The sequence below is a fragment of the Protopterus annectens genome, chromosome 3.part1 (assembly GCF_019279795.1).
Source record: "Protopterus annectens isolate FY-2018-M chromosome 3.part1, PAN1.0, whole genome shotgun sequence".
Taxonomy (NCBI): domain Eukaryota; kingdom Metazoa; phylum Chordata; order Ceratodontiformes; family Protopteridae; genus Protopterus; species Protopterus annectens.
The window spans coordinates 1,764,256,274-1,764,268,334 of NC_056732.1; positions in this window are offsets into that span (position 1 = coordinate 1,764,256,274).

Genomic DNA, 12,061 nt, shown 5'->3' on the forward strand with positions numbered 1-12,061 from the left:
GCACAGTATACTAACGTCGGACAAGGGCATAGCAGTATAACTTGTAATTGGGTGGTGAAAGACAAACACATTCTACTAGGCTTATCAATGCCCTAGGGCAAATAGCCTAGTATGAACCTATGAACATGTGTGTACTGCTATAGTACTTCTGCCATATGTTGCATGTGTGTGTGTTGTGGGGGATGCACAGGTAATGGCCAGATATTTCTGCACAGGCGACACGTCTGACACACTCTGGGTGTTCATCCCTACATACTGGATGTGTGTTGCCATCCAACCCTGTGATGTGGACACATATTACTCAGCCTGGATATACATATCCGAACAACACCACAAGCACAGTACACTACCTTGCTATGTATGCATGTAATTACACAGTTAATCACTAGTTATGACAGTGATGCTATCCATGCAGCCCATTGGGCCAGTGGAAGCCACAACACACACCGCCGCCCCTTTGCATATGCTTACCACAGACATCCCACATACTGCATGTACTGTGCACACACATATCTAACCCAGAACAACTGCACACCACTTATTAATCCTGTCCAGTGGACTACAGATACAGGCATATTGTATAACAATAGTAGGAGGCTACTGCAGCACAGGGCAGATTCACATGAAGGCAAGGCATCTGTGGTCAGCAGTGTTAAGATGCTTTACGTTCACCAAATGCACAGATATTGGCAACATTGTTGCAGACAGTTTAGGTGCAGGTACCCCCCCCATTCTCCTACACATGTGGTATTAGTTATCCCAGATGACTGTAACCTCCCTATCCTCTCACATGTCCAGGTGAGAGCCACCCTCAACATTGCAGAACACATAGCATCACTGTTACGAAATGGTATCCCTGGATGTGTGCTGCATTCACCCCTGGAGGGCATAGCACCACATGACAGACTGATATTAATCCCTGGCCATACTACGGGATATGTACCTGAACAGTGCCATACATACACAGTGGTCCCACACCAATGAGGAGTAACCTCTACTGACCCTGGTAACTACTGCATCATATGCACAACTGGCCTTGTGTTCTAAGCTATGGAATATGTATATATTTCAGGACTATGTACACACAACCTATCTCATGGACATACCTATAGATAGTGAACTATGATACATTTGGAGGTGTCACAGTAAACACAGTATTAACCTGCTACTTTGTATTACCTGTGTTTGTGGCAGCTGTTGCTGTGTCAGTGGTGCTGCTTGCAGTTTTCTGCTGCTGCTGCTGGTTTTGCTGCTGTCAGTCTGTTTATTTTCGTATTTCTGTTTCTCTCTCTCTCTCTTTCTCAGGTTTGTGCAATGATTGTATTGCATGTGTGGAGTGTGGGTACTGAATGCTTTTGTAGGTATCTGCATAGGCCCATGTGATGGCCTCTGCACCAATTGAAAGGCAGCATTGGCTAATTGCATACAGCCAGTTGTGTACTGATTGCATGTCTCACTGTGATTTCAGGACAGGGCTATAAAAAGGTATGTGAGATAGGCGTTGCCCTTTCAGATTGTAAGGGTGTGGACTATGCTGGTATGCTGTTGGAAAATGTTCTATGAGTGTGAAGGTTAGTACATCTCTCATGCTTCATGCTGTGTTGTGAATTCAGGTTGCTGCATTTCTCCCACCTGTTCCCTGTAGTGAGTGTGTTTGCATACTGACACCCACAACTATATTTATTATGTATTGCTATATATACATATGTGTACATATACATACTGTCATATATGTACATTAGCTGACAATATTGGGTACAAGCTAACAATTTTCAGGGCTGTTTCTGTTAACACACACTAGTATGGGAATCTGGTAATTGGGACAGTGAACGTCTGTCTGCATGCTTAGGGTAGTACACATACTATATTGCCTTTATCTTCATTCCTACTATTACATATTCCACTTATTTAGCACTATATCCCTGTATGAGAGTCATGTCTTGCTGGTAGGTCATACAGACTAGTGTTACAATGGTCTTGTGGTAGGGCCTACTAGTATGCTTGCATTTTGCTTTCAAATTGAGTACAGGGTCTATCAATCAAAGTGCTGAAGGCACCTTCCAGCAGTTAAGGGGTTAGTAGGTCTCACAGGAGTCAGGCTGTGTTGCAGATTCTGGCTGCTGCATTTATCTTCACTGTCTCCTGTAGTGAGTGTGTCTGGATACTGACACCTACGACTATATTTCATATGTATTACTATATATTTATATATATGTATGTGTACATTTACATACCTTCTTATGTGTACATTACCTTACATTATTATGTACAAGTGAACAATTAGTAGGGCTGTTTCTGTTAACACTGAACTAGTGTGGGAATCTAGTAATTCGGCCATTAAAACTCTACCTGAAATGCATTGGGTAGTACACCTCCTATATTGCCTTTATATTTATTCTTACTATTACATGTTATATTTATTTTAGCACTATGCTCTTGTATGGCAGTCATGGCTTAGTGGTAGGTCATACAGACTAATGTTACCAAGGTGCTGGGTTCGAGACTGGCAGTGGGAATTTATTTTTCTTTCCAGACTTTCAAAATGAGTACAGGACCTGTCAATCAAAGTGCCATAAAGGCACTTTTAAGCACTTAAAACCAGGTCTGCGCTCGTTTGTGCGGAGCTCACGCATGCGCACTGGCATTTAGCTCCACGCACACAAGCGCACACCCGTGCTATTTTCTTTGAAAGAAAAGAAAAAGGGGTGACAGGAAAGTGGTGAAAAAGGGGTCACAAAGAGGGTAAGACAGTAGGGAAACAAGCGTGGGATTTGCAGGAGGGATGTAGGTAAGGCCCATAGATGCCCATGTCTTTAGCAGCAACAGCTGTGCATTTCCATGTATTTTGGTGAGACATTTGAAACCTTCCACCCCTGAGAGAGGTGTCAGGACAACATTAACGTTTGTTGTAGAGCCAATTGTAATTAACAGTTTCAATGTCAAGCGGACATGTGTACGACATGGACAGCTATGTATGGGGCATAATTTTTTTGTGGGTACAGAGTGCCCTTTTTTTTTTCAGGTGAGAGTGGTATGTCAGGTGAAGGAAGTCAGTATAGCTGGGGAGGTAGGTTGGGTAGGTTAACAGACAAGACAGACATGACGCATACAGAGGCAGTGTATGACACACATGGGGGGGGTTACACAATTGACGGGGACGGAGGTTGGGATATCCAAGATGCATGAGCCCACAGATGGCAACAGTGGAACTGATATCCCCACCCATAGGCAGTTGCCACTGTTACTTCACAGCCCAGGATGTGGCTGTGCTGGGGGCTGTGTAGGCGGGGCAACAGGCAGGGCCGTTAGCTGTGCCACATGAGCCTCGAGCTGCCGTAGGGGCCCAAGAATGGAGTCTTGGATCTCCCTTCGCACCACAGACCGGACACCTTGGAGGGTGAGTGGACGAACTCCTCCAGCCACGCTTGCAGAGGGGGGACGGGCCCCATCCCCTGCAGCGCTTCCACCCGAAGGTGGCACAGGGCCACTGGAGGAGGGTCCGGCCTGGGCACTAGTGCCAGGTGCAGTCACCAGCTGAGGTGGGAGAGGTGGGTCCACTGGAACCTGCCTTCCCAAGCGTTCTAGGTTTGTGAGTAGTTATGTTAGTTTGGGTTAGTGGCATATTATTCCATTCAGATTAGTTGTAACAGCATGCATTGGTATTCCCATTAAACAAACACCCAGATATTAACACCATTGAACAAGGGGCATATCAATATCACATGCATTATTTGAACAGAAATACACAATCAAACAACATGCAGGGTTGATTAATGGCAACAGGCCATCAGATTTGCAGGTATGAACAGGACACATGCAAGAAAAGACATGCATATATTTTTGAAACGGACAAATGTCCATGGTTAATGAAATGTTCACATACCAATATTTATTGGGTGTTGTTATATGGAATTATAGGGTTGGGTGGAGATAGAAAGCGATGACACATTCATAAGTTACACATTGATATACATTTGTAATAGGTACACAATTAAGTTGAGGCTGATGTTTCAAAATGATTTTTATTTGACTGTCATGCTACACCTGTTACAAATACATCACTATCCTACTTATTTTAATTTGATCAGATACATCATCCTGCTACACTTTGATGACAGGACAGGGGACAACTATGGCTGTTTAGTCTGTCAGATAATCATTCATTCTATCTGCAAATTGTTTACTGTTATCACCATATACAGATTTTGGCCTAGACATTCCAGATTCAGACACACTGAAATCAGTTTGGGATGTTAATTTGTACTTCCCACATGCATTTAGTTCTGTAGAAACACACTGGGGCTAATATATTCAGGGGTTATTACTACTTTATTTATTCATACATGACCCTTTCTGTCACTCTCACACATCCTGCAAATTCACAGTTCAGGTTGGTACTTCTAGGCTTTGTTCACATATTAGACCTGTGGTGATTCAAACACTTTCCAACAGTCTCACTTCTGTCATGATTCAGCATTTCAACAGGGGATAAATCTCACATGTGACTACCTCAGATTCTGAAGCTGTACTCTGGAGACTACTGCAGGTTATACTACATTTAATTAATGGTGGGACATCTGTATTACAGCACTATTTATTTCTATAAATTATTTTTCCAGTCACACTTGCATACTGATGAACTTGTTGCAGCCATACCTGCAAACTTTCAATTCTTGCTTGCACATTAGATTACTTTTCATCAATACACTGCAGTGTTCTGATACATGCTACACTATAATATTTATTTACAAGTACTAGATGGGGTTACTAACCTGCATGGTGGCGCAGCCACACCAGCCTACGGTCATGCGTCTCATGGTTCGCAGAGTGGACACCTGCAGCTGTAATACAAAGGAAGTAATATTGGACTACACATCTCCATGGTATCAGCTAGTTGAAATCCTTACATACATGAGTAAAATGTAACTTACTCAGTAGTGGGGCGTTGGGCATATCCCGGGCCTCCTGGATCCATTGGGTCAACTGGTCTTGCTTACGCCGCTTCAGGTCCGCATGGTGGTGAAAGACCTGCTCACCAGTGCGTGGAATGCCAGTAGCACTGGTCAGATCATGAGCCAACTGGTCCCATGCCTCCACCCTGTACACTCCCCATGAGACCTGGCCCTGCATGAGTTGGGCCTCGTGATGATGGACAAGGAGCCAGACCATGTATCTGGACTCCTCAATGCCTAACGCTGTGCTCGAAAGCAACGTCCCTCACCTACTCCACTCATTCTGACTGCAGGTCTGTTCTACAATCGGTTCTGGTGTGTATTCCCGCCTATGGGGCTTATATATGCCGCTTTTCCCGCACATTTTTCTGATTGGCCATTTTGGAATTGTATCTTCTTCACTGAAAATGCTTTATCATGCTCCATTCTGGATTTTATCCCATATATATGCTATTTCTGCATTTCTAGGTATTGCTGTCATGGCTTAGTGGTTTAGTACCTTGACTCTAGTGCATGGTATCCTTGGTTCGAATCGGACCACTGATTTTTAATTTTCCTGACAGAAATGAGTTGAGGACCTGTCAATCAAACATGCCATAAGCACTTTTAAGCACTTAAAGCAGGTCTGCGCCGTTTCGTGAGCCAACACATGCGCACTGGCAGTTAGCTTGTGGGAGCTGCGCGCAAACGGTGTGCTTTGGGATAAACCTTAATTGGCTAGTGACACACATGCTAAGCTAAGCACAGCTAGTTGCAAACAGTTTCAGCCTGTTAAACCGGTGCTTAGCAACGGGCATACAGTTTGCAGCTTTTTAAACACTACGCAGCTACGGGCACTGTGTCTCACAGCAGCTTAGCTATCAGTACATTTCTAATTATTTTTAATTATTGTGTTACTTCAATATATCTGCTCCATTTCATTCCATTTTACAAAAGGATATACTTTTATATTTGTACAATACTGTCAGGGGCTTTTTTAGTGCTTATTTACAAAAAAAAAAGGTTGTTGTGTGGGCTCGAACCCTGCCTGCCTACTCTTAAGCCAGCAACTCTACCACTAAGCTGTTTCTTCTTGGCTTACTTTGTATATTTAGTTCTCATATCCTTTTCCACTGATTGCTAACTGCAGTTGCGCTAGTAGCACGCCGCAGCGCACACAGTAGCACACATTTACGGGGTTAAAAAAATAAAACAGTTTTTATTTTCATTTTATAGCCTCTGTTCACTTTGTACACTGATGGTCTGTGGGGGAATGTGTTGTGTAGTGTGTTTGTTTACATCTCCATGGCCTCTCTCGTGACTGTTTACTTTCAGCCATTCTACACTTACGGGGGCGTGTCCGCATGCAGGGCTTAGCCTACGGACATGCCCCCTACTCTCTTACATGGACTGTGTAAGAGTTACAGTGTGATTCAGCATGCCTCATGCACCTCATGCATATGCATGACATGCTGACATCACACCGTTTAACTGCAGCCTCCGTGTAAGAGTTATAACTCTTACACGGAGGCTTCCTGAATCTGGCCCAAAATGTAACATCTCTGTGTGGGAAATACATATCTCTCAGATATTTGCAGTTGCTAGAAGATATAAAACAATAAAACACTTATGAAGCAATGCAGAAGGCACCCTAGTACTAGACAGCCTGCCTCCTTGCTGCATTGAAACTAACTTTTATAGCCCAACTGTAAAGCACTTAAGTTCAACTTATTTTATTGAAGTTTTGTAAGTTAATATTCTATGTTCCAGCTGGGTATGCTGTGGTTACATTCTTGAACCTCAATATGTAACATACAGTATTGTATAAATCATATCAATATTCACAAATGAAATAGAATTATTTACAAAATTCCAGATAGCTGGGCTGGCAGCATGCCACCATCATTGTAGCAGTTAAGTTGAGTGGAGGACAGAACGGAAGAGAATAACATTTTCAGTAGTCAGAATATAAGTAACTAACTAGCTTACCTATTTACTTTGCCACCTGCTATAGGTGGCATTGTGCAGCTGCTTATAACATCAGTATGATTACATGACTTTTCCTGTTAAGTCTGCAAGTAACTGCAATTACAGTGCAAAGAAGATACTTAAGCAATCACAGCATAATGGTATGCAAAGCAATTTCAATACATAATGTAAACCTACATACAAAAGAACAGAAAATTCTGGAAAATATAACTCTAAAACTAGGGAGCAATACATGACAAAATATACCATAAATAAATAGGGTGAGTTGTATAGAGTTATATATATATTTAAAAATACTCATCTCACAGTGGAAATATAAAAGGTGCTAGAGATGAAAGTGATTAACTCTGTAAAATAAAACACTGCTGGTATTTCTAGTGTGGACTTTTTAACATAACTCCATACAACTGACCCAGTAGAAACTACTTAACACTTTGTTAACAAAAAAGAAAAGAAAACAAAAAAAAATATTTTTAGCTTACTGGATATAGCCTTCTAACTCCAAAGTGAGGAACACTACTTGTCATTGTGGAATCTTCTTCTTTCAGCTTTTCCAAGTTAGGGGTCGCCACAATGGATCACCTGTCTGCTCATGATTGGCAGTAGAGTTTTATGGTGTTGAGTTGCCAGCCTGGTGTCCAACCTTCCACAGAAGGCACACAAATGCACACACTCATACCTAGGGCCAATTTAGAGTGTCCAATCCACCTACAGAGTGTCTTTGGGATGTAGGACGAAACCGGAGCACCCGGAGAAAACCCATGCGACCACAGGGAGGACATGCAGACTCATCACAGAAGACACTCCAGCTGAGGATCGAACCAGAGAACCTCTGGCGGCAATGATGCTAACTGCTGCACCACTGTGGCCACCCATATATGCATACACACACACATATATATATATATATATATATATATATATATATATATATATATATATATACACACATATATATATATATATATATATATATATATATATGTATATATATATATATATATATATATATATATATATATATATATATATATATATACATACATATATACATAAAATGAAGCAAGTAACACCAAGTGGAGCAAATGCCCTGCTACCAAAGTAGTAAAGAAAAATAAAGTAGCCAAGTTGCAGTAGCATAGGCAACCATGAACCATAAGAATGCCCAATTCACGTAAGAAATATAAAAGCAAAGTCCTTTATTCGTGCACAGAGGTAAGCGCTTTCACATTTGCTTCATCAGACCATAAAAACTTTACATTATGCAATACCTTATAAGCCCACCATGCAAATCACTTATGAAATAAATCAATAAAGAACTTAAAGGCAAAGTAAACACCTAAACGTCATACTTTTCATACACTCTTGAAACGTAATATACATCTATATAAAAGCATAAAATTGTCTACACACACACATAACTATATGCATAGAAATCCTAATAAAAATGTATATGAAGGCAGAAACTAAAAAACTGAACCACTAACTAATCATAAAAATATCTGCCTTATGCCTAGCTAATAAATACTATAAAATGGTATCACTAAAAACTACCCAAAAAATATGAATAGAACGTGTATGATACATGAATGAAGTATTCAGAGAAATTCAGGAAAAACACACAATATACTAAGACTAAAATTCTGTGGCATATTCTAACACAAAAAATCTGCACAAACCATAAATAGCAAAAAACAACTTAATAGTTGTGCATTAATATGAGTAACCACAATAATAGGTCTGAACAATACCCAAAGATAAAATGTAATAAATGGCACAAAGCCATAAAGATGAGCATCATATTAAACTTGTCCAATAAGTATAAACAGATGTCTCAAATAGCAGCTTATCATACCAGCAAGGAATAAGTAAGATAACCAATGCTATAAACATATGAATAGATGGAAACTATAAACATAGCCACAAGGCATAGTAATGTAAATATATATACACACATAACCAAAATCCATTAAAATGTGATACCTTTACTTAACAACCATTCTCCTAGACTTCAAGACAGGTTTGAGGGAAGCTCTTTCATTAAGGCCTCTCCTTCTATCTGCTCTAAGTCTTAAAATCCAATTCATTTCCCTCCTCTCAGTGCAATTCCTTATATCACCCTCCTGGTTAATCGGTATGATCATATCTCTAACCATATAATGGAATATATGCTCTTTCCGCATAGCTGAAATATGTTTGGCTAAAGCATTATTAGGTGAATTTATCCTAATAGGATACAGATTTTCCCTTATTGCATTGCAGAACATCCTGTTCATTTTCCTAATATAGAATGAGCCACATAACTAAAACTTTGTCAGATAAACAACATGCAAAGTATTGCAGTTAGCTGACCCTTTGAACCTAAATTCCTGTCCAGTGTCAGGATGTAAAATGAGATCACTGGAATTCAGGAAAACACAAAAATTGCACTGCCCACAAGGTACGGTACCCATGGTCTCTCCTACTCCACATCTGTCAACTGATTGGCATAAAATCCTTTTCAAATTAGGTTTATTCTTTAACCTAAATTGTGGTCTGTCACCCACAATGGCCCTTATCTCTGCGTTGGTCGTAAGAACTCACCAATGCTTATTGATAATACCATAGATGGCCTTGTTATCAGTGGTGAAGAACATGGGAATTCTCACACCAGTGGGTCTACAATCTCATATACTCTCACCCTCTACTAGATCTGAAAAGTAGGGTGCAGCTCTACCTGTTCTAAGTAGGTCTATTCCTGAGAGACCTTCATTGATATCTTCAGAACTGTAGCCACGGTTTGATAGCCTGTCTCTGAAGACAGCCAATTCTTGCCTATAACCAGGATCTGTAGCATTCAGGCAAGAGATCCTCATCCCTTGCCCCTTAATTATATTTCTAAAAATATAGTGTGGGTGCATACTTTGTCTATGCAGGAGGGTGTTCCTGCAACATTTCTTCCTATACACCCCTGTGTTAATCGCACCACAAGCTAAATTTTCCACATAAACATCCAGATACTCTATCGTGGTTGGAGAGAAAGTCAAAGAAAACTTCAAATAGTCAGTCAAGTTATTCATCTGGGTCACAAATGTCATCAGCTCATCTGAACCACCTTTCCAGATAAAAAAGACGTCGTCCACAAAACGACGATAAAAAAGGACATGTCTCCTATAACTGTCCATCGAAAACAACACATCTTCTTCCCAGAGGGCCAAAAACATGTTGGCGTAGCTATTGGCACATGACATCACGCTGTAAATATATCTCCTGATTAAAGAGAAAAACATTATTCTCAAGTATAACTTTTAAAAATAGGCAGATTAAATCCACCTGTCTATCATTGTAGTCACTGTGTTTAAGTAAATAATTCTTGATGGATAGCACACCCAATTCATTTGGAATGATGGTAAATAAAGACTGTACATCTAGGGTGACAAAGAAGATGTCTACCCCTATCCTCAAAGTGCTAGTAAACCATATAGGTCAAGAAGAAATTGTCTCGTATCTTTGAGGACCACAGTATTCAAGTCCAGTATAGGTCGGAGGAACTTCCCTACATAAAGAGAGAAGGGCTCCGTACACCACCCCCTCCCCAACACTATAGGTCTCATGAGGGGGTTTCTTCCATCCTTATTGATCTTAGGTAGACCGTGTATAATGGGTATCATAGGACATTCTGTCTCTAAAAATTTCCCCAAACTACTAATAATGATGGAACTCTTAACCAAGTCTTCCACCATCATAGAAATCCTGTATTTGATGGTATCCACATTATTTCTATTAAGGACACTATAATACCTATGGTCACTTAACATATCATCCATAGTAACCTGATAGCTCTCCTTATCCATAAGAACCATAGGTCCACCCTTGTCCGCAGGTCTTATAACAATGGAGTTATCATTCTGTAACCTTGTCAAAGCATTGCTCTCTTTAAAGCCATATTATACCTATTCTTTGTCCTCCATTCACCCCTATGATCATTACACATAATGTGCAAATCATCCTCCACAAATTTATAAAATGCTTCAACTAACGGGTGGTTAGTTGGCATATACAAAGTCAGTTTCTTGAAAACATAGCCACATTCAGGATTACTATTACCAAATTCATATCTGAGCATAACATTCCTATTAACACACATCTGTTAATACATCTGTTAAATTACTTCATTTAGTTGGAATAAAATTTAAACCCTTATTCAGAACATTAAATTCAGCAGCATCTATGTTCCTCCATGAAAAGTTCCGCACTAGACAGTCCATACTTGATTCAACATTTTTTGGTAGACTGATTCGATTGTCTCTCTGCTGAAAATTTGCGTTTCTGTCTCCCTCGACTGACAGAATGACCTCTCACTGCCCCTTTCTCCACCAAAATGGGAAGAGGGACTTGATGAAAACCTGTGGCCATAGATTATCACATGTGCTAATAGCTATGCCAACATGTTTTTGGCCCTCTGGGATGAAGATGTGTTGGTAATTTTGCTATTTTATACTACCTATACAGCTGAAAGAGGATACTCATCATTGAGAATAAAGGTATCTGAAGATAATGAAAGTAAAACACAAAGGCCATCCCTTCAAAAGCTCTGTATGTACTTAGGGTAGTAATAGAAACTCATATTTATTACGGCTGCAGCTGCGGTATGCAGTACAAAAAAAAAATAACTCACACAAGAAACACAAGCATTCCAAATATAGAGTCCTAGAACATTCACTTTAAGGAGTTACAATTGAGAGATGTACACAAATGTTATCCCAGCTCTTACTAACCTTACAAACTCTCTTACTAACCTTACAAACTCGAGAAACTGTAACAGCTACATTGCTAGTGACAGTATTTTTACATCAAACCTCTACTGTTTTCTTTAGACACTGCCTATCCTGCTACAATACTGTTTCTCGTGCATGCACAGGTAGTCCCTGTAAGTGGATCATGAAAATGTCCAAGCTTGCAACCAGTCAGGATGGTGTTTGAATAAGATGCTCAGAATCGTCCTGATATGACTTGTCTTTATTATGTTGATGTCAGACATCTGCCTGCCTTGAAAAGCACTCCTTTAAAAAGTATGAGTTGTGTCAGATATTCAGTGTCAGTGGGGAAAGGTAAGAATTGACAATTTTATTTTTATAAATGAAGAATGCACAGTGTAAAAA